Here is a 25372-nt window from a genome sequence, read left to right as displayed (position 1 = left end):
TGTGGTTTTCTGTATGTAGTGTGTTGTTTGGGCCTGTTCTTGTGATGTTGTATGTTTTTTTTGTCTTCTAATAATGTGTTCAACTTTTCTTTGTATTGCGATTCGTACATTGCTACGGTCTTACTACCCTTGTCCGCGTCTGTTATTATAATATTGATATGGGATTTCAGAAATGATTTGGTTTGATTGAATGCTGCTAATACGAATTTTTCAGCAGAGTTGTGTCTGATATTCCCTCACTAGGTTAGGCACCTTGTCGTTGGTGTGAGGGCTTAGCCGAACTCCATAGCGCCCGACTATGAGGCGGAGCTGTTTAGGACTGACATCTACACCGTTTCGCCTCATGCGAGGGCGGCGGGATGTCGGTGACCAAGAACTGCCAACCCCCCAATCCAGGGTGTTATGCGGACCGTGCCTATTGGACGATTTGCATCCAGGGGATAAATTCGGCTGTATTCGAACGGAGCCTTCCCGATACCGGGCCACCTCGGGAAGTATTAATGGCCTTACCACAGTAAGGGGCGGTGCTGTGGCGGACGGTTCTTTCCCCGTATATAATACTGGACCGCTGAGCCCGCCTTTTCGGGCAGGTGGTCGTATGACCAAGATGAACGACTCATTACCTGACTGTAATAAGGACGATGTAAAGAGGAGGACTGAGTCGCAATCCAAGGACGACAAATACGAATTAAGCGATGCGTCGGACTCGGGGAGCGAGAGTAGTGCTGATTCAATGAACTCCGTGTTGGAGAAGCACACAAATGAAAACGGAGTAGAAGAGTGGAGAAGGGTACGGAGCAGAGGAAGTAGAAGAGCTCTCTCGCAGTACCATGCAGCACTAAGAATTGTACAACGTTTGGGAGCAGTGGTCGACCCAACAGAAGTGGAGATTAAGCGCTTGGAATGGGCCCATGAAGCGGTGGAAGTAGGTCGAAGGGAGTTCAAAAGGTTTGCTGCGAGAAACCATCGGTTCTGCAACCGGTACGAGGAGGAACAAACGTCGAATGGCAGAATGAAGAGGCAACGTTCGGCGGAAGGCGACAAGCCTGCTTTCAAGAGGCAGAAAGGACCCAGTCCTAGAGCCGCGAGGCAGGGCAGTCGCATAGACAAGACAAGTAGGCCCAAAGCTGTAAGACAGATGGGCTCCAATAGCGAGGTAGCAACTACCTCGAAAGCTGCGAGTCAAAGGGAAGTTCCAATTAAGGAAGTAGGAGATAAGACAAAGGGAGATAACGCTAATACTCCGGCTTTCTCGGAGGCGCTAAAGGGAGTTAACGCTGAGACTCCGGCTTTCTCGGAGGTGCCAAAGAGAGATAACAATAAGACTCCTGCTTTTACCGAGAAGATGAGGGATGTGGCAAAGCAGTCACTGACTGTGGCGCTGGTTGATCGCAGCAGTCCTTTGGGGCAAATTACTACTGAAAGGTGGAGATCTGTAGGAAGGGAGCTTATTAACTTAATGCTTAAGATGATGCGGGAACAACCAAGTAAGCCCCTTCCAACCTTTGATTCGGGGGGATGGTATAATGGTGTGAAGATGATGCGAGCTTGCGGTGGCTGGAGGAAGTGATTCCAAACCTCCAAAGGCAAGGCAGGAACGCGAGGTTTGAGGTGGTGGATAAAGCGCAAATCCCTACGGCACCAAAAGTTAAGGTATGGATACCATGCGTGATGAAGTCGGAGGATACACTGCGACCTCTGCAGAATCAGAATCCGAACATACCGACAAAGGATTGGAAGGTACTTAATGTATCTCGGCCTACCGAGAATGGTCAGTTCTACATCTTCCAAATAAGCAAACAGGCGGAGGATATTTTGTACACGCAGGTTGGTAAAATGTCCTTTGGCACTGGCAAAATTTACATGCGACTCAGGAAAAGAAGTCCCGAGGATAAAAACCCTAACACGCTAGAGGTGGGCGAAATCGAAAAGGACCTCAAAACCCTAAGGGAAAAAAGACAGGTGGAGGCCCCGACGTCACCACGAACGGGCTAGAAGAGGACCAACCGCTAAATGGTGCTGTGTCTCGCACAGAGGAACACCGTGGACAACAGTCACGAGAGGCTGAAGGGGGCCTCGAATACTCTAAACTAAAAGGGCAAGGGGAGGACGACGACGTCAAGCGAAGGTGCTGGAGGGGGACAAACAGCTCAATGGTGCTGCGAGTCCTACAGATAAACCTCCAACACAGTAAAGTGGCGTCGAGCGAACTCCTCCTAACCCTTGAGGAGGGTTCGTTTGACATGGCGCTGATCCAGGAGCCGTGGATCTCATCGGGAGGAAAGGTTTCTGGACTTAGCGTGCGCGGGTTTGGCGTTTACTACGCGCAAACGGAAGGACGGGTGCGAGCTGTAGTAATGGTAAGGAAACAGCTGCAATCATATATGCTGCCTAATTACACCACTGAGGATCTCGTAGCGGTGGCCGTTGAGCAAAAGAATAAGCAGGCATTTATCCTGGCGTCCTGCTACATGGCCCATGCTGCGGAGGTCCCACCGATGGAGTGCAAAATGCTAGTACAGGAGGAAGGCGCAAAGGGCGGTTGGTCATAGGCGCAGATGCAAATGCGCACCACAATGCGTGGGGAAGAGCAGATACGAACGAGAGAGGCGAATCTATGTTTTGTTACATACTGCAAACCAATTTGCAGATAGCCAACAGGGGAAATGTCCCTACATACATTTCTCCAACATCCAGCAATGTTCTGGATATTACATTGAGCTCCGAGCGTGATATATCAAGGTATGATTGGATGGTTCTTGATAGACCATCATTCTCCGACCATGTGTATATCAGCTTTAACATCCCCCTAAAGAGGGTAGAGAAGGGAGGAACCTTTAGAAACCCTAGGTCAACGAACTGAACTAAATTCCAGAAACATGTAGAAACAAAACTGGGACAACCCAAAGATGTTGCTAATGTAGAGGAACTGGAGGATTCGAATGAATTCCTAACAAGGACGCTTATGACTGCGTATAACAAAGCTTGCCCTCTAAGAAGATCAGAGGAAAGCAAAGCCGCCATGGTGGAGCAATGAGCTGAATCTTCTAAGACGACAGGTAAAATAAATGTTTAAGCTCGCAAAGACCGTGGAAAGCGAAGCATGTCGGGACGAGTACAGGGATCTACTGAGGATCTACAAGCGTGAAATTATCAGGGCGAAGAGAAACGCATGGAAAAGTTTCTGTACGGACATAGAGTGCTCCAGCGAAACAGCACGGTTGAAAAAAGTCCTAGCAAAGGGAAACATAGTCCAGGGACTAATAAAGAAAGAGAACGGGGAATGGTCACGTAATAGTGAGAAATCCCTTGAGGTCCAGTGAAGATGTTTTCTAAGTTTAAATCGCCGGGCCCAGATGGTATATTCCCGGCCATGCTACAAGTCTCAAGTAGGGCGGTCGTGTAATGGCTTAAAATAATATTCGATGGGTGCATACGACTGAATCATGTACCTCACTCTTGGAGAACTGCTCGTGTAGCTTTTCTACCAAAGTCGGGGAAGATCGGTCACATGTATTCCAAAAACTATAGACCCATTAGCTTAACATCATTTCTGCTCAAAACCTTTGAGAGGCTGATAGATGTGTACATAAAGTCCAACGTGGATGAAAAGCTGCTCTCCATAACACAGCATGCGTACACCAAAGGCAATTTGGTAGACACCGCCTTGCATAGGGTGATAATAAGCATAGAGAAATCCCAAGAATATAAGGAGTATGCTCTAGGAGTCTTCTTGAACATTGCCGGGGCTTTCAATAATGTTGCAAAATGGGCGATTATGCATGGTCTTAATTACATTAATGGATTACATTACGGATGGGGATTGTACGAGGCCACGAAATCAGTGGGCAGGGGCACGCCGCAGGGAGGGGTGCTATCACCTCTGCTGTGGACGCTGGTCATCAACCAACTGCGCAGCCAATTCGATGAGGGAGCCGTAAAACTTACGGCTTACGCAGATGACGTTGCAATTGTCGTAAGTGGAAAGTGCCTCCGAACGATTATTTCTTTGATGGATCGGGCGCTTCGCGATATTCATACCTGGGCATCTAATGTCGGGTTGAAAGTCAATGCGGAGAAGACGGATATGGTCTTGTTTACATAGAGGTACAAGGTCCCAAATTGGAACAGGCCTAAGTTAGGAGGGAGAAACCTTGCACAAAATATTTAGGAATCATCCTAGACAGTAAGCTGTCATGGAAGCTCAACGTGGAGGAGAGGGTCAAGAAGGCCTCAACGGCACTCTATGCATGTAAAATAATGCTGGGGTGTACGTGGGGCCTATCGCCCTCTCTTTCTCATTGGGTTTTTACAGCGATTGTAAGCCTTATTCTATACTATGGAGTTCTTCTTTGGTGGAAAGCCACACAAAAAACAACATACCTCAAAAAATTAGAGGGGGTATGCAGACTATCGATGCTTAGCATTACGGTAGCCGTGAAAACAACCCGACGGCTGCACTGTATGCCATTTTGCACATCCCACCTGTAGACCTGGTAACAAAGAACAAAGCGTTAACGACCGCAACTAGGCTCGGTGCTTCGGGGCAGCTTGAGCGCCGACCATATGGCCATAGTAGTATAGCGTCATCAATAACAAGACGAACATACTACATGATTCCCTATCTGCGCTTCGAGGGAGATCTTAAGACCACAATAGAGGTGGACGGTTGGCGCAAGGGTGCGCAAATGGCGGATGAGGAGATACATGTGTACACCGATTGTTCCAAAGTAGTGGAAGGAGTAGGGTCTGCGGTATACTGCGCTGATCCGGAAATAAGCAGACCCTACAGGCTGCCGGATTACTGTAGCGTTTTCCAAGCGGAAATATTAGCCGTAGAAACCCTGGAAGAGAATAGCTTAAGCTGCAACCGTGTTAACTTTTATATTGACAGTCAAGCAGCAATTATTTATTTATTTAAATAGTAATTTGATCAGTTACAAATTACAAAAGTAGTCTAGTACAAAAATATACTTACAGACTACGTAGAGATAAACAAATGTAATACAAAATACAAAATAATAAAATATAATATAATTATGTATGAGCAATTACAGCTTTAAAAATAGGTTTAGATAATGAAAAGTTGATTTCTAAAGAATTTGAGCGAAGATTAAATTCTGTTAATGTCCGAGAAATGGGGGCATTAGAAGCATAGAGGGTCCGAATAAACCCCGTATAAAACATGTTGCTATTTCTTAGCGGCCTGTTTGGTACATGGAATCGAATACCCTCAAGGAGAGCTGGCGCATCGATTAAACCGTTGATAATGTCGAAAACAAAGGTCCTTGACAGCAAGGTTCTTCTAGATTCTAGAGACTGTAGGTTGATGAGTGCACATCTGGCTTCGTAGGAAGGAATCGGGTCGGAAAAATTCAAAGAACGCAGTGCAAAACGAACAAAGCTTTTTTGCACACTTTCGAGTCTCTTGATATGACACTCATGATAGGGTCGCCAAATGAAACAGGCATATTCCAACTTGGAGCGAACAAGTGAGGTGAACAGTATCTTAAGGGTATAAGGATCCGTAAAATTTGAGCTAAAACGCCGGATAAAAGCAAGAAGAGAATAGGCCTTAGCAATTGTAGAATTTAAATGTATCGAGAACGAAAACTTAGAGTCGAAAACTACCCCAAGATCTTTCAGTTCTGTAAGAGTTGAGAGGCGGGAACTGCAAATGGTATAAGATGTGAATATGGGATAACGAGATTTAGAAAATGTTACGTGAAAACATTTACTTACGTTTAGCGGTAGATTGTTTGAATTACACCAGGCAGCGACATTGTCCAAATCGGAGCAGAAAGTTTGATTGTTTAAAACAGACCGAAATGTCATTTATAAAAATTATAAATAGTAATGGTCCAAGAATGCTACCTTGAGGTACGCCTGAGGTGGCAACAAAAGAGTTCGAACGCGCATTTTCTAACACAACGACACAGTTCCGCTGGACATGATACGATTTTAGCCAAGAAAGAAAAACTGAGTGGAAGCCTACACCGGCCAGTTTTGAGATCAATATTGAATGGCTGATTTTATCAAACGCTTTAGAAAAATCAGTATATACTTCATCGACTTGAAGGCGACTGTTAAAGGCTGACAGGCAGAATTCAGAGAAAATCGACAGGTTCGTCACAGTAGATCTGTCAGACACAAAACCGTGCTGATTCTCTATGATTAGATGCCTAACGGCAAAATACATTTTCTGTTTGACAATATACTCAAAGAGTTTCGAAATGGTAGACAATTTGGCAATGGGCCTATAGTTAGCAACATTGTTTTTGTTACCGCGTTTGAAAACAGGGGTGATGAGGGTCATCTTCTATGCATCCAAAAACTCGCCGCACTCGAGAGATTTGTTAAAAATTAGCAGGAGTGGGGTGGCCAAAGCCAAACAGTTTTTAAAAAGATAAGACGATAAGCCGTCAATATCTGTCTGGGTAGACAATTTTATATTTTGAATCCCATTAACTATATCGTCTAGCGACAGAGTCAGGGCGCCGAAGTTAATAGAATTAGCTACTAATGAGGGGAAAACCGTTGGGAGATCAGGCGCTGCCACAAAGTTGGCGCGAAAGAAGTCTGCGAATAAATTAGCTGCCGCAAAAGGTTCAGAAGCTCCCTCCGTATTGTAAAAGACTGATGAAGGAATAGACGAGCAAAGTTTTTTAGCCTTAACATAGTTCCAGAAAGCCTTGGGGTTTACTTTGATGTCAGATTAATCGTTGCTAACAAAAGACCTGTGGAGCCTCTTGCCTAACGCTTTGAATTTATTGGAGTAAAAAAGGTATTTACGTTTATGAGCCAACAATTTGGTAGATTTGAACTTTTTAAAATACTTATTCCTCTGATTCTTTAGTCGCTTTAGTTTCTTAGTATACCACGGAAATTTATAACAACTCTTTTTCTTCCGCGGAATATTATTAATGCAATAATCTAGCATAGCACAGCATCTAAATGCGTGTTAGAGTGTAAGCAGTCTCTGGAGAGAATCGGGACAGGGAGAAGCATACATCTATATTGGGTCCCAGGGCATATGGGAATAGATGGGAATGAAAAAGCGGATGAACTAGCTAAAAAGGGCGCATCCCTTGAAGCTTGCTCCGTAGATGTCCCAATTAGATTGGGCGAGATTAAGCAAAGGCGAGAGGTGCACATGATTGACCAAGCGGGAAAGGCGTGGGTTCAAGTGCGGGGCTGTAAAGTGTCGAAAATTATGTGTAGGTCTTACAACCTTAGACTAACACAGTTGCTCCTATCATTAAAAAGAGAGGACTGTAGACTCATGATGGGTATTCTGACTGGACACTGCCTTCTGGCGTCACATGCCTTTAAACCAGGCTTGGTCAGTGATAGCAGATGTAGGAAGTGCGGGTTGGAGGAGGAAACGATCGAGCACGTTCTGTGCTCGTGCCCTGTACTTGCCAGGCTAAGACTCTAGCTATTAGGAGTGATACAGCTGTCAGATCTAGAAGCAGCAAGTGGCTTAAGTCCTAGGAAGCTTCTAGTATTTGCCAAGAGGACGGAGTTATTTTATAACATAGGTCCTGGTTTTTGATAGGGTTTTCCAGTTTGGTCGTTAAAACAAACTTCTGGTAACACTACGGACTCAATCAGTCCATGTGAGGTCCTCATGGACCGGCCAGTTCAACCTACCTACCTGTGTCTGATATTTCGTTTGAAAAGTAGTATGTTGTTGCTCACTTTGTTCCTTGTTATATCCTTATCTTTTTCCTCTTTTATACCCGTGATTATTTGTTCCATTTCTGCTACAATCCGTATTGGTGAAAAACTATTACTTGTTGTTGGTAGGGTAAATTTTTTCCCCATTGAAAGTAACCACCCCACTTCTGTTGGAAAAATAATGTTGGTTTTCCTCACGAACCAGTTGTTGTTTTTGCCTATTCCCAGTTTTCTCATTTGTTCATCTTTCATTCTCTCTAATTTGGAATTTTGTGTGAGTGCGGCTTCCTGCGCGGTTTTTTGGCTTTGGATTTGTTGTTTTTCCACGAACGCGTCGAACTCTAAGGGGCTTAATTAAATTTGCTTTTAGTTGCTGTTGTGTATGGTATAATTGATCTTTTGTTATTTTGATGTTTATATATGTTTGTATTATATCGATATTCAGTATTTTAGTTAAAAATAAAAGTTTCAAATTTTCCATTTGTTTTCTGATTTTTCCTGATGTTGTATTAATTGTTAACTTATATATGGAGTTTTGCGGAAGTTGGGTATTAGTCCATATTGCTTGCATCGCAGTAGATATTTAAGTTGTTCTGTCTGTTTTGCCAATTTGTGTTTTTGATTGCTGTAGTGTTTAAACCTCATAAATGTATCTTCTCTGTGTTTAAGCTTCATATTTTTATAGAAGTATTTCATCTTGAACCAGTGTTGTTCTTTTGGTTGGTGAAAAATAAATGATGTACTTATATCGGCAGGCCTTCCGAGATTAAATTCTGTTGTTTTTGCGGTCACTTTCAATTGAATATTAGTAAGGATCGTAGACTAGTTAGACCTAGTTATGTTTGGTGCAAATAAATGCTTTATTTCACCTCCTTGCCCAACGTTTCGCTGAATACTCCAGCATCATCAGGGAGTTTTTCACCAATACGGATTTTAGCAGAAATGGAATAAATAATCACGGGTATAAAAGACGAAAAAGATAAGGATATAGCAAGGAACAAATTGAGCAGCAACATACTACTTTTCAAACGAAATATCAGACAAAACTCTGATGAAAAATTCGTATTAGCAGCATTCAACCAAACAAAATCATTTCTGAAATCACATACCAATATTATAATAACAGACGCGGACAAGGGTAGTAAGACCGTAGCAATATACGAATCGCAATACAAAGAAAAGTTGAACACATTATTAGAAGACAAAAAAAAACATACATAATCAAAAGAAAAGACCCAACCAACACACTACAGAGAAAAAAACAACAAAATAGTCGAAGAGCTTTACAAAACAAAACAAATCAGCAAACGAGAGAAACAGCAACTAAATTGCGCAGCCGCCGCGGTACCAAGATTATATGGACTGCCGAAAATTTATAAGCCGCAGATGCCCTTACGACCCATTTCCTCCTCGGTTATGGTGCCCTGTTACAACCTATCAAAATTTATCGGAAAAACTCTTAAGCAACTTATATCTGATAATCAAAATGTGGAAATTGCATACATTTTGAAAGATAGATTAAGCAATATTAATGTTTGTGAAGAACATGTACTAGTTACGTTTGATGTCGTGTCGTTATTTACAAATATACCTATAATGTTAGCAATTAGAATAATAATGAGATAATGGGACAAAATTCAACACACATCTAACATCACAAAAGCAAAATTTCAACAAATACTTGACTTCTGCCTCAGAGAAAACAATTATTTCATGTGCAATAATAAACTATACACTCAAATTTTTAGAATGCCCATGGGAAATCCGCTCTCACCAACAATAGCCGATATTTTCATGGACGACCTAATTGACAACACCATCTCAGAGCTAAAACAACAACATAGTATTGAAATTTAATTTATCACCAAATATGTAGACTACATTTCTGCAATACTGAAACGCAAAGGCGTGAATAAATCCTCGAGACACTAAACAAATACCACCACAAACTACAATTTACAATAGAAATGGAAGAAAATGAGACCATCCCTTTTCTAGATGTTCGCATACACAAAGCCAACAACGGTATTATTTTAAATTGGTACTCGAAGCCAACATCAACACAGCGAAGAAGCTGATACGAAAAATAATGACGTTTAGCCACGAAAAATTCCATGAGACTAATATAGAAAAAATACACACAATCTGAAAAAATAACAATTCCCCGACCACTTGATACATGAACTAATAAGCCAGGAAATCGTGAAAAATAGCAACCCCCACAATAAATCACAAAATGCAACAACAGAAGTAAAGAAATATTACAGCGACACATATATCCCAAAGCTTAGTATAATAGAACACAACATACTAAAAGAACAAAACATCACCTTATCCTACAAACCCAACAACACATTATCCAAAATTTACACAAGAACAAAAGATCCAATAGACTAGCTTGTCTACAATACATACAACATACAACAAAACAATGTGATAAACAAAATATAATGCAATGGAAAAGAGAACGAAAACTGTGATAGGATTTATATCGGAACTACGAAACGAGAGCTTGGTATACGAATAGCCGAACACAAAGCAGACGTGAAAAAACAAAAGCCAAGCACTGTGCTTTCCCAACACATAATAAGCAGTGGCCATACAGCTGATTTTAACAACACCAACATTATTGATAAGGAAAAACGAGAATTGACCAGATACAGATTGGAAAGTTTGCACATATTGAGAAATAGTAATATTAGAAACGAAAAGGTTTGAATTCAATGTAGCGCCATTTAAGCGGCACAAGAGAGAATTGAATTCTTTATTAAAAAATTGTTTCTTTTATACAAAATTTCTAGAAGCTTAAATACCTACTTATACTAATACTTACAAACTAAGTGTATTCCATACATATACTTTCAGTTCCCTGGGAACTGAATTCTAAGCATAAATAAAATTAGCTGTGGGAAATGCAACGCAAGCATAAATAAATCATGTGAATAATTTGTATGCAGGTAAAGGCTTGTGGTGAGCATTTGATTAGCTTTAAACAGTAACATAATAAGATTCAAGTTACTAGACGGCGGACGGCGTAGTTACCGTGGCGTGTGAAATTATGTATACAAATGTATTAATATGTATGTAAGAGTCAATGCATTTTAAGATATTCCAAAACGGGTCGAAATATATGTTTGTACAAATGAATGAATAACTTAATGAGTGAATCCTACACCATCCGCCTTTGAAAGAGTAGACATATATAATTTTGTACACGAATTATTTAATGGCTACTCAAGCTATACTACTAATTTTTGAATCCGTTTGTGCTTACTTTGTTTGTTGGTTTTTTTTTTTGTTGGATGTGCAAGTATTTTATGACATAATTTTAGATTGATTTCGAAGAATAGTTTACAGTTGTTTTTTTTTTCTTTTGTTTGGTTTTATTATTGTATTTCTCTTTTGCATACAATAAAAATTTTCTTTATGTTTACAAAATTAAAGTGCTCTTATTCTATGAGTTTAAGCCTATTTTTATGTATTATGATTTTCTTAGTTTTATTATTTTGATTTATGTTTTCTGTGTTTCTATTTTCTATATTGTTTTTATCGATATTTACTGCTCTAAAAGGAATTATAGTAAAATTATAAGTATTATCAATTTTTGTTGTTATATCGGCCTACTGATTTTAAGATCGCGAGTTCGAATCGAGCTCAAGGCCTAACAATAATTTTTTATCATTATTATTGTTATGATAAATTTTTTCTTAATTGAAAAAATTTTTAAATTAGAATAGAAGAAAGAAAAAATTTAGACAACTGCCAAAGCTCGTTGTATAGATCCATTTCGGGAACTGCTAAATTCCTTCATCGGCAACGTTTAGGCGCCGCTGCTATAACCATTCAGCCATCACAGCGGTTTTTTGTTTGTCTTCATTAATCCTACTTCTATTCTGGTTCGTGCCAATTGATATTCACAACACTGCGACATCTGTTGCAGAATGGATGTGAAAATTGGACTTGTTTGATGGCAATGCCGCCATAGTGTCATATTTTATTGACACTTTTTCCCCGTGCTCTGGGATATATTAACAATTTTTGTTGTTATATCGGCCTACTGATTTTAAGATCGCGAGTTCGAATCGAGCTCAAGGCCTAACAATAATTTTTTATCATTATTATTGTTATGATAAATTTTTCTTAATTGAAAAAATTTTTAAATTAGAATAGAAGAAAGAAAAAATTTAGACAACTGCCAAAGCTCGTTGTATAGATCCATTTCGGGAACTGCTAAATTCCTTCATCGGCAACGTTTAGGCGCCGCTGCTATAACCATTCAGCCATCACAGCGGTTTTTTGTTTGTCTTCATTAATCCTACTTCTATTCTGGTTCGTGCCAATTGATATTCACAACACTGCGACATCTGTTGCAGAATGGATGTGAAAATTGGACTTGTTTGATGGCAATGCCGCCATAGTGTCATATTTTATTGACACTTTTTCCCCGTGCTCTGGGATATATTAACAATTTTTGTTGTTATATCGGCCTACTGATTTTAAGATCGCGAGTTCGAATCGAGCTCAAGGCCTAACAATAATTTTTTATCATTATTATTGTTATGATAAATTTTTTCTTAATTGAAAAAATTTTTAAATTAGAATAGAAGAAAGAAAAAATTTAGACAACTGCCAAAGCTCGTTGTATAGATCCATTTCGGGAACTGCTAAATTCCTTCATCGGCAACGTTTAGGCGCCGCTGCTATAACCATTCAGCCATCACAGCGGTTTTTTGTTTGTCTTCATTAATCCTACTTCTATTCTGGTTCGTGCCAATTGATATTCACAACACTGCGACATCTGTTGCAGAATGGATGTGAAAATTGGACTTGTTTGATGGCAATGCCGCCATAGTGTCATATTTTATTGACACTTTTTCCCCGTGCTCTGGGATATATTAACAATTTTTGTTGTTATATCGGCCTACTGATTTTAAGATCGCGAGTTCGAATCGAGCTCAAGGCCTAACAATAATTTTTTATCATTATTATTGTTATGATAAATTTTTTCTTAATTGAAAAAATTTTTAAATTAGAATAGAAGAAAGAAAAAATTTAGACAACTGCCAAAGCTCGTTGTATAGATCCATTTCGGGAACTGCTAAATTCCTTCATCGGCAACGTTTAGGCGCCGCTGCTATAACCATTCAGCCATCACAGCGGTTTTTTGTTTGTCTTCATTAATCCTACTTCTATTCTGGTTCGTGCCAATTGATATTCACAACACTGCGACATCTGTTGCAGAATGGATGTGAAAATTGGACTTGTTTGATGGCAATGCCGCCATAGTGTCATATTTTATTGACACTTTTTCCCCGTGCTCTGGGATATATTAACAATTTTTGTTGTTATATCGGCCTACTGTCGCAGTGTTGTGAATATCAATTGGCACGAACCAGAATAGAAGTAGGATTAATGAAGACAAACAAAAAACCGCTGTGATGGCTGAATGGTTATAGCAGCGGCGCCTAAACGTTGCCGATGAAGGAATTTAGCAGTTCCCGAAATGGATCTATACAACGAGCTTTGGCAGTTGTCTAAATTTTTTCTTTCTTCTATTCTAATTTAAAAATTTTTCAATTAAGAAAAAATTTATCATAAAAATAATAATGATAAAAAATTATTGTTAGGCCTTGAGCTCGATTCGAACTCGCGATCTTAAAATCAGTAGGCCGATATAACAACAAAAATTGTTAATATATCCCAGAGCACGGGGAAAAAGTGTCAATAAAATATGACACTATGGCGGCATTGCCATCAAACAAGTCCAATTTTCACATCCATTCTGCAACAGATGTCGCAGTGTTGTGAATATCAATTGGCACGAACCAGAATAGAAGTAGGATTAATGAAGACAAACAAAAAACCGCTGTGATGGCTGAATGGTTATAGCAGCGGCGCCTAAACGTTGCCGATGAAGGAATTTAGCAGTTCCCGAAATGGATCTATACAACGAGCTTTGGCAGTTGTCTAAATTTTTTCTTTCTTCTATTCTAATTTAAAAATTTTTTCAATTAAGAAAAAATTTATCATAACAATAATAATGATAAAAAATTATTGTTAGGCCTTGAGCTCGATTCGAACTCGCGATCTTAAAATCAGTAGGCCGATATAACAACAAAAATTGTTAATATATCCCAGAGCACGGGGAAAAAGTGTCAATAAAATATGACACTATGGCGGCATTGCCATCAAACAAGTCCAATTTTCACATCCATTCTGCAACAGATGTCGCAGTGTTGTGAATATCAATTGGCACGAACCAGAATAGAAGTAGGATTAATGAAGACAAACAAAAAACCGCTGTGATGGCTGAATGGTTATAGCAGCGGCGCCTAAACGTTGCCGATGAAGGAATTTAGCAGTTCCCGAAATGGATCTATACAACGAGCTTTGGCAGTTGTCTAAATTTTTTCTTTCTTCTATTCTAATTTAAAAATTTTTTCAATTAAGAAAAAATTTATCATAACAATAATAATGATAAAAAATTATTGTTAGGCCTTGAGCTCGATTCGAACTCGCGATCTTAAAATCAGTAGGCCGATATAACAACAAAAATTGTTAATATATCCCAGAGCACGGGGAAAAAGTGTCAATAAAATATGACACTATGGCGGCATTGCCATCAAACAAGTCCAATTTTCACATCCATTCTGCAACAGATGTCGCAGTGTTGTGAATATCAATTGGCACGAACCAGAATAGAAGTAGGATTAATGAAGACAAACAAAAAACCGCTGTGATGGCTGAATGGTTATAGCAGCGGCGCCTAAACGTTGCCGATGAAGGAATTTAGCAGTTCCCGAAATGGATCTATACAACGAGCTTTGGCAGTTGTCTAAATTTTTTCTTTCTTCTATTCTAATTTAAAAATTTTTTCAATTAAGAAAAAATTTATCATAACAATAATAATGATAAAAAATTATTGTTAGGCCTTGAGCTCGATTCGAACTCGCGATCTATAATTATTATCGATTTTTTATACCTTATAGGATATTAGGGTGAAATTATTATTTTTATCGACTTTTTATATTCTGCAGGGCCCTATATGTATGTCTACTATCTACCTTATAAAGTCTCTAAAAGGCGAGGTTTTCCTAGATGAAGCAGGTCAAACTTATATTTATATTTATAAAAAAAAATAATGAAGATTAATGATTTAGTTTTCCTTACTTTCTACTCCACAGGACCCTATATATATCCTATCGACTAAATATAGGAGATTTAGTTTTCCTTACCTGGACTATTTCTATTAAACAAAGCTTTTGCATTGTTATCAAAATTAAAACGTATAGAATAGGATGATGGTTACAGTCATCATTGGGTGAAAATTGACATTGTTCTAAAAGCGGGATCTCTGAGCGTATGATATACAGTAGATTGGGTAAATTCAGTTGCTGCTAGAGCAAGAAGCTGTTATATAGTGATAAGTGGTTAAACCAATGGGTACAGTGGATGCAAATATTTTTCGTATCTTTTCTTATACCATTTTTCATATTTTCCAGTAATATTTTTATTTGTTCTTATGTATACCACGCGATATCTCGGTGGCCTTCCCAGATTGGATCGTTATGATATTTATGAAGAATTTCTTTAATTTATGTTGACATTTGTCACATGCATAACTTCTGGGGTTAATGCAATTATTAGATCTTTGAGAACTTGGGTACCTATTTTATATTATTCAAATTTGCCTACTCGAGTATTACCATTTATAAACAATCAATTTGTCCCTAAGAGCAACTGTGTTTTTATTTTACAAGTCCTAGATTGCCGGCATTTTTCAGCCTGGTCAAGTATTGTCCTAAGTCAATCTTTTCTTCAACAATCTGGTTACTTGTTTTATGCTACAAATTTTCTATCCTTTGGGATGAAAACGAGCTCGACATGTCTAATTGCAAATTTATTTATCTATTTATTAAGCGCTTTATTTATAATAAGCCTCTCTTTGTGACTTTTTCTTCATTTCTACTATTATTGGTGCAAACTTTTCTTTTCTCTTGTAGTATTTTTTGGTATGTTGCATGCTTCCACTGACATTCAGCTATGTACTCTTCTTCTTCGTTATTTTTATAATGGGTATGTGATTAAGTACATGCATTTTTAAAAGATTGCCCATCAAAACTTTTGCAAAGATGTCTTGAGCATCCGAGAAGTTTACTTAAATTTTTGGTTTGCTATCGAACTTAGACAGTGCTGATAAAGCTTGTCTCAAGAAAATATTCTGTTAATTGAAGCATTTTGGGGGTTGTTGTATGGAAATGGGTTTTTAATAGTAAGGTAGTAAGGTTTTTGTTAAAAAAAAAAAATAAAATTATTATTTTGTTCGTAAAATTTTATTTTACAAATTTCTTGTTTGTAAAAAATTTTTCTGTTTAAAAAATTTTTTTTTTCAAAATATAATAATTTGTTTTTTCTTACTTAACAAACTTTACAGAATATTGAAATTTGCAAATTTATTTCTCTACTATTTTTATTTTTATTTCATTTTCTATGCCACTTTGGGCTTTATATTTTTTTCTCTTTTTCTTCATATACATTGATCTGCCTTTGTTCTATTATTTTAACAAATTTTTACAAAGTTTTATTTAACTGAATTTTTTTTTCTTTGTTACTTAACTGTTGTTTCTTCTTCTTCTATTAATCTACTACAACGCAAAAATACTGCGTAAAATTTTTCCTGACTATTTATATTGTTCATTTAAAAATGTAGGTGGGGAAAAAAATTCTTTATTTTATTGGCTACTTTTTGCCCAAAACTGGCAGCCGTTAGGTTAGCAAATGCTTCTAAAAAGTAAAATACTTAAAATAAAAAACTTAGCTAATGCTAAAATTCTGCTTAGCTGGTCCTCGTTCTCCACGATCTTGTCTTTTTACCGTCCTCAATTAGTTTTGGCTTCCTTCTAGTTTGCAGGATCCCTTGTTTATTCCACTTCGTTATGCGTCGGTGGTGGTCGTTTTGGTGGCGGTAGTACAATACATTTCTATTGAAGGTATACCCATTACATGGACATATGTGGCAGATACAAACGGTTATCATCCAACTGGTGATCATATATCCAAGTTACCGGAACAAGTGTTGTTAAATTTATTAATAAACTCTGCCAATAACGCCAGCAAAGGGCTTAATCCGGTATTTAGATCCCTGCTTTTTTTTTGTATTTGTAGCTGTAAGGCAGGATGCCAATAATGAGGCAGGATGCCAATAATGAGGCAGGATGTTAATAATGAGACAGGATGCCAATAATAAGGCAGGATGCCAATAATGAGGCAGAATGCCAATAATGAGGCAGGATGCCAATAATAAGGCATTAGGATACTAGTTTAGGCAGTCGGATGCCAATTTAGGCAGGATCGCCATGTAATATTAGAAATGAAAAGGTTTGAATTCAGTGTAGTGCCATTTAAGCGGCACCAGATAGAACTGAATTCTTTAATCAAAAGTTGTTTCTTTTATACAAAATTTCTATAAGCTAAAATACCTACTTACACTAATACCTTCAAACTAAGTGTATTACATACATATACTCTCAGTACCCTGGGAACTGCATTCTAAGCATTAATAAAATTAGCTGTGGGAAATGCTACCCAAGCATAAATAAATCATGTGAATAATTTGTATGCAGGTAAAGGCTTGTGGCGAGCATTTGATTAGCTTTAAACAGTAACATAATAAGGTTCAAGTTACTAGACGGCGCACGGCGTAGTTACCGTGGCGTGTGAAAATATGTATACAAATATATTAATATGTATGTAAGGGTCAATGCATTTTAAGACATTCCAAAACGGGTCAAAATATATGTTTGTACAAATGAATGAATAACTTAATGAGTGAATGCTACAATAGAGAAAAGACGATCAACAAAAAAGAAGACTACGACTGCATAGGCGCTGCATACATGTAATGTTTAAGTAATAATTTTAGTAATGACAAACTACCACGCAAGGTGGTACGGATGATTAATTTTTATGTGTTCGTACTGTTTATTGTTATTGTAAGTGAAATTGATTGTTCTACATGTTAAATTTCATGAATGTTTATACATATGCTATAATGTTTGTTATCTTTTTATGAAAAAATAAATAGTATAGCCCCTGATTATGCTGGAATATTCAGCGAAACGTTGGCCAAGAAGCTGAAATAAAGCGTTTATATGCACCAAGCATAATTGGATCTAACTAGCCTACGATCCTTACTGATGATTAATGTGTTTATATAGCTTGCTTTAATGTTTTTGTTGTTGTGCATTTATTTAGTGATGTGAAAATTCCCCGATCAAACAAATTTCCTGATCTAAACGCTGCCAGTCTTTTCAAATGAACCGCTTTCATTTGTGTTCGTGGTTCCCCAATGGTTTGTATGCGGTCAACTACATCACTAATTCGTTTCACAACTTTGTATGGGCCTTCCCAATTACACTACAATTTCGAGGCAAACCTTTTTTCGGTTTTGGGTGGTATAGCAGCACCAAATCTCCTTCCCGAAAACCTTTCGAATTAATTGCATTATCGTAATTGGCTATCATCTTGTCACTCATAATCTTTGTTTGTTGCCTTATCAGATCGTGTATTTCTCTCAGCTCTTCTTCCGAAACACCAGTGGACATCTTGACATTCCTTTCCGCATCGGCATCTATCCCAAACTTCAAATCAGCTGGCAGTCGGAGGTCATTAGCAAAAATTATTTTTGCATGGGTTTGGCCCGTTGTCTCATGCACTGCTGATCGGTAAGACATCAAGAATAATGGTATGAGGGTATCCTACTCTTTATGGAACTTGTCCACTACTTTCCTTAAGTGCTCCTCCAATGTTCTATTGAATCGTTCCACCATACCATCGGACTGAGGATGCAATGCAGTTGTAGCTTTTGCTCGTTCATCTGGAGTCTGTGATCGCCTTTGTGATGCAGCAGCATTTGCATGACGCGTTCGGCGACCTATATATACTCGTGTGGGTCGTGGCATTTTTCTTTCAATTAAAAAAGAATAAACAAGTAAGGAAGGCTAAGTTCAGGTGTAACCGAACATTACATACTCAGCTGAGAGCTTTGGAGACAAAAAAGGGAAAATCACCATGTAGGAAAGTGAACCTAGGGTAACCCTGGAATGTGTTTGTATGGCATGGGTATCAAATGAAAGGTATTAAAGAGTATTTTAAAAGGGAGTGAGCCATAATCTTATAGGTGGACGCCATTTCGGGATATCGCCACAAAGGTGGACCAGGGGTGACTCTAGAATGCGTTTGTACGATATGGGTGTCAAATGAAAGGTGTTAATGAGTATTTTAACATGGAGTGGTCCTTAGTTCTATAGGTGGACGTCTTTTCTAGAAATCGCCATAAAGGTGGACCAGGGGTGACTCTAGAATGTGTTTGTACGATATGGGTATCAAATGAAAGGTGTTAATGAGTATTTTAAAAGGGAGTGGGCTTAGTCATTAGCTGGACATCTATAATGTCTTCTTTAGCCTCAGCCTTTGAACAGTGTTTGCATTCCAAACTACATGGTCTTCGTGACACTTCATCAGCATTTCCATGGGTACTTACTTTTCGATGCTCAATGGAAAAGTCATAGCTTTGTAGTCGCTCGATCCACCGTGCCAATTGACCTTCTGGATTACGGAACTGCAACAGCCATTTCAACGCTGCGTGATCTGTCGTTACGCGGAACCGCTGCCCGTAGAGGTACTTGTGAAAATGTTTAATGCACTTTACCAATGCCAATAGCTCTCTCCGTGTAACGCAATAGTTCCTCTCTGGTTTTCCAATTGATCGGCTGTAATATGCAACTACCTTCTCCTGTCCATTAACCAGTTGTGATAAAACGCCTCCTATAGCATATCCACTCGCATCTGTATCTAGAGAATATGTTGCTCCTTCAATCAATTTGTGTTTTCCGAATGCCCAATGTTTTACAAATTTCATGGAACACAGCTGATTAAAAATTTCTCCATTGGCCAGAATGTAACTCCATTGATACGCCATACCTTGCAACCCAATTGTTTATGAACACCTCTGCTACTGTTTGTGCTTCTTGATTTGGGATTGGGTATACCTCTGGCCATTTGCTGAAATATCCATAACCACCACTACATATTTGCTTCCGCAAATGCTATTAGGAAATGGACCTGCGATATCCATAGCGATCCTTTCAAATGGCGTACCCGAGTTATATTGCTTCATCTGGCCACGACTTCGGGTTTTGGGCGCTTTTGCTCTGGTGCAAACCTCGCAGTTGGCAATCCACCCAGTGACCGACTGACGGCAACCAACCCAATAGAATCTCTGCTTAATCGTCTCGAGCATCTTCGTGATTTCCAGATGACCTCCACTCGGACCATTATGTAGCTCATTGAGAACGTCAGGAATCCTTTTCCTGCGAACAACTACCAGTTTCCTCTTACATTGACCATCTTCACTCTCCCATACTCGCAAGCAACCGGATATCAACTCTAAACTCTTCCACTGTGCCCAATATGACTTCGCAATATTACTCTTCTAACATCTCCTCCATATTTGGTATTTCGTTTCGTTCGAGCCCTTGCATAACATGTGACAGATCTGTATTTTCTTGCTGACACTTCCTTAGTTGTTCCTTGTCCCATTCATTCGTACACGTTATAGTCATTAGCCGGACATCTGTAATGTCTTCTTTAGCCTCAGCCTTTGAACAGTGTTTGCATTCCAAACTACATGGTCTTCGTGACACTTCATCAGCATTTCCATGGGTACTAACTTTTCGATGCTCAATGGAAAAGTCATAGCTTTGTAGTCGCTCGATCCACCGTGCCAATTGACCTTCTGGAATACGGAACTTCAAGAGCCATTTCAACGCTGCGTGATCTGTCTTGACGCGGAATCGCTGCCCGTAGAGGTACTTGTGAAAATGTTTAATGCACTCTACCAATGCCAATAGCTCTCTCCGTGTAACGCAATAGTTCATCTCTGGTTTTCCAATTGATCGGCTGTAATATGCAACTACCTTCTCCTGTCCATCAACCAGTTGTGATAAAACGCTTCCTATAGCATATCCACTGGCATCTGTATCTAGAGAAAATGTTGCTCCTTCAATCGGATATACCAACATTGGCGTAGTGCACAAAAGCTCCCTCAATATTTGGAAAGCCATTTCTTGCTCCTTCTTCCATTCAAAATCTTTATTTTTTCTTGTAAGCTCGTGAAGGCTATAGGCTATGCTGGAAAATTTTGGTACAAATCGGCGTTAATATGTGCACAGCCCAAGGAAATTTCTCAATTCATGCAGGTTCTGTGGTCTTGGCCAATCCTTTACAGCCTCTGTCTTTTCATTCACAGTGCAGATGCTCTATGTCGTTAACTGGTGACCCAAATAACTTAATTCCTTTCTACACAGCGAACAATTTTTGGGACTTAGTTTCAGACCAGCGCCAGCTATTCTCTAGAAAACTTCCTCTAAGTTCCTAAGATATTCTTCAAAGGTCTTTCCCAATACGATGATGTCGTCTAGGTACATTAAGCATATTTTCCAATGTAGTCCTTTCAGTACCTGAAACATGAGTCTCTCAAAAGTACCTGGCGCAATACATAGTCCAAAGGGCATTACTGTAAACTGCCAAATGCCATCCCCGATACTGAAGGTTGTTTTCTCCTTGTCTTCCTCCTTCAACTCCACTTGCCAGTAGCCACTTTTCAAGTCCAGTGTGGAAAACCATTTCATACCAGATAGCGAGCCCAGGGTTTCGTAACGTCGTTCAACTTGCGGTAGTCCACATTTTTCCATCCTGATGGTTCGATTACGCCGCTGTTCGTCATTTCTTGTATGATTTGACTCACCACTTCCCGCTTCGCCAGTGGAACCCTACGAGGAGTTTGACGGATCGGCCTCGCATCTCCAGTGTCAATTTGATGTTTCACAACGTTGTTGCGGCCTGGTTTGGAGCCATCCTGGTCGAATATGTTTGCGTACGTTATGATCAGCTATTTTGCCTTACTCTGATAATCTTCCTCTAGCCCCTTCTTCCATGCCGTGATGTCATTTGAAAGATTAATCCTGCTAGTTGAAACGTTTTCCTGGAGCTGTTCACAGTAAATAACTATTTCAGCTTCTTGGGATCTTCCGAGTATAGCCCCTTTGGTCAGTTTGGGTGGTGACTTGAGCTCAATGAGTACTCTTACCGGAATACGTCCATATTGTTTTGTCATAGCCATCAACCTTTGCCCAGATGACTGCTTCCGATTTTGGTGGTGTTTGCTGACTCTCTTCCACCAGCACTCGCTTACTGCTGTAGCCTCTCTCGTAGCCGAAATTAAGCGCCACATCCATGTTCTTATGTCGCTTTGCATATCGATCTTGATGCCTTGGTCTATTAAGAAATCCACTCCAATTATGATTTCATCAACAATATCTGCCACTATAAAATTGTGTAGTACCGTGACGTTCCCAATTGCTACTTCACGTGCTACTTCTCCAATTACCTGGGTGTCCTCTCCCGCGGCTGTACGTAATCTTGCTACAGGCAATGGTCTTATCTTCTTGTTGACTAAATCCGATGGAATGTTGGAATGAGATGCACCCATATCTACAGTCAGTAAACGTTCCTTTCCATCCACATGTCCTCCGACAGTAAGATTGCTTGACCTTCTTCCAATTTGCGAGATAGAGATTATGGGACATCCAACTGCGGGAGCCAGCTGTCGCCCCTTGCGGCTGACTCACTTTAGTTTAACGATTGCGTAGATTTGGAGATTTGCTCATCTCCTTCAGCTCTGCGTTTACGGCCATTGTTGGAACTGTTAGGGTTGGTACTGCAATAACGTGCAATGTGCCCTGGCTTTCAACACTTAAAGCATTTGACGGCACCATCGTTTTTCTTCTGCGTTCCTTTTAATGGTTCCAAAACTGTGTCTACTCAGTCTGGCCTCTCCACTTCCACACGATGAGCTTTGTATGAGGGCTTACTCAGATGTGACGCAGTTTCCTGAGTCAGTGCATAGGCTACCGTTTCAGTAAATGTTAGCTTTGGGTTTGCGTATGTAGCTCGATTCGTTTCCACGTCCCGTATGCCATTTATAAAGCTCTGAATCTTTACCCTTTCAGTGTATTCCGCGGCTGAGTCCGCATTTGCCAAATGAGCCAACCCTTCAACATCCGAAGCAATCTCCTGCAATGTCTCGTTCGCTTTTTGGTAACGGTTTTGCAACTCAATTTGTTATATCGGTTTTCTATGCACGCTTCCGTAAAGACTCTCGACAGCGGCCATCAATGCTTCATAACTGTTCCGTTCGTACTCTGGAATATTCTGTAAGATTTCCGCTTCTCCTGCGATTCCAGTCGTGCTTCCATCTTGGATGTTACTGTCGATGTTTGTGCAGATATTGCAGCCAATATCATGTCCAAGTCTGTGCTGGTAACTGTCTGCGATGTTTCGTTTTTCACCTCCATTTTTGTTGTCTCATCGCTGTCAAGATGAAAGACATACTCTTCCACGTTAACTCCTTCTGATTCCATTGGCTTTCGTAGCCGTGCCTAAAGTTCGAGTTTATTGCCGGTTGTATTCAAACCACGGCTCTCCAACTCCTTCTTCAGTTGCTGGATCTTCAATTCAGTCCAATTCCTTGTTGTACTGTGCAAATCTGGAATTTATTCAACAATTCCTCTTCTGACACCAATTGTAACGAATTTGGGGAAGCTCCGCTTATTTTACACCTTCTTCAAACGTTCGAATCGCTAAATTGTCGAATAAATAACTCCAATATTCAGTAATGCAATATGGTCTTTATTAGATTACTTTGGGAGTAGTTCAATTATACTTCACAATTATACTTCACTTCGCAACTGATAGCGTGTTTAAATCAAACTGATTACTGACTACTCAGCTTGTGCTACTTTTATACCCTCTGTTTTCTCGTTCATCCATTTCTCCGAAGGTCTAGTCATTTCGCGAGACTGTATTCCAGAACAATTGTATCTCTTGCTTGGTCATTAACTATATACATGTATATTTGTAGTTTATGTCTATATTATAGCCATATGCGTGAGTACCACTTCGGCTGATGACTACATCTGTGTGTGAGTTATCTCTTCATTGCCTTGTATGTACGTAGGTAAATGATGATTAATGTGTTTATGTAGCTTCCTTTTATGTTTTTGTTGTTGTGCATTTATTTAGTGATGTGAAAATTCGCCACAATACTTTATGTAAGCTTGATCGTTTAGGATTCCATTCGCCTTTCCTTACGTGGTTCTCATACCTCACCAAGGGATTATCGTTTATAGCAATCGCTACCACAAAATCATAATATTTTGTGGCCACCTCCAGAATGCCTCAAGGCAGTATCTTTGGCCGGCTCTTATTTGTTCTATTTATAAATTATACTAGCCTTTACCAGCGGCCCCGTCCGCAAGGAGAAAATAAAATATATGGGCTATTCACGTTAGCCTGCTTCTCAAGTTAAATAAATAAATGTAAGGCACGATAACCTCCGAAGAGATCTAAGGCCGAGCTTCTCTTCTAATTTGCGGCGTGCTCCTCTTGATTTTCCCTACAAATTGGCCGGACGGGACCTACATGTTTTATGCCGACTCCGAACGGCATCTGCAAAGCAGATGAGTTTTCACTGAGAGCTTTTCATGGCAGAAATACACCCGGAGTGCTTGCCAAACACTGCCGAGGGGCGACCCCGCTTAGAAAAATTTTCTTCTAATTGAAAAATCTTATTTCTAAAATGTTGATGTTGCTCTGCCCGGGATTTGAACCCAGGGCATACGGTGTGATAGGCGGAGCACGCTACCATCACACCACGGTGGCCTCAAGTTATCTGTTTAAAAATATGTTTTGTCCATGTATTAAATTTTTGTAATAGACTAAAAAAAGTAACTAAATGAGCTGATAACCTGTAAGGCACGCTTACGTGATTAGTACAATACAGTTTTTTCAAATTAAAAAAATATATTTTGTTTTTAAGTTAAATTAATTGATATGACAGATGTGAAAGAATTACTATTAATAAACCAAAGGAGTGAAACTACAATTACCTAAAACCAAATATAATTTTTTAGATGAAAAAAGAGTTGCTTTTTCGGGTATTTAGTTGGTTAATATATTACAAAAAATGTAATTATAGTTATAACAATTCGTTACAAGATTCATTTAATAATCAAAAATAGAACGGAAAAGCTCTGTTAGATATTAAAGATAAAACATACCGAATTTTATTATATAATTTTTCGGTCAATTTATTTATAGTATTAACTATGATTTTTTGTTAGGCTGCTTTGACCATTTGGCGTTTGATGCAAATAAGACAACTTACTTCATCTTTCAACCCGACGTTTCGCTAGTCTCTCTAGCTTTTTCAAGAGTGATCTCTGTATTTAATAACAAAAACAATACATTAATGTGGGAAACATGACATTCAAATATTATTGAACACAATATTACAAATATCACAAACAATAGGCAAAAAACCCTGAATGATTGTATTTTATAACACATAAAACATTATATAAAGCACTCACATAATTGGACTATTTTAATTTTTGTTAAAACCTTAAAACTAATTCCGGTACCATTTCATAGTGATACTACTATTGTCATACTAATTTGTTTATTGTTAGAGACAGAGGGTGTAGGCGGCTGCAACGTCATCTGTATCTTCCTTTTTGTTTATCTTTTTGTCTCTCCTTTGCAATATTCTCAGGCTTACCAATGTGTACCT

The 25372-nt window shown here is 39.1% G+C and overlaps 1 protein-coding gene across 1 annotated transcript in view; it reads left to right on the top strand.

Annotated features, from left to right (window-relative positions):
• The window catches only part of LOC137235148 (glutamate receptor ionotropic, kainate 1-like), a 2828327-nt gene that overhangs the window by 2028020 nt on the left and 774935 nt on the right, over positions 1–25372 (top strand). The gene's annotated exons all lie outside the window — the stretch shown is intronic.

This window comes from Eurosta solidaginis, chromosome X (genome assembly GCF_040869045.1).
Source record: "Eurosta solidaginis isolate ZX-2024a chromosome X, ASM4086904v1, whole genome shotgun sequence".
NCBI lineage: Eukaryota > Metazoa > Arthropoda > Insecta > Diptera > Tephritidae > Eurosta > Eurosta solidaginis.
This window is presented reverse-complemented; position numbering and strand designations above follow the sequence as displayed.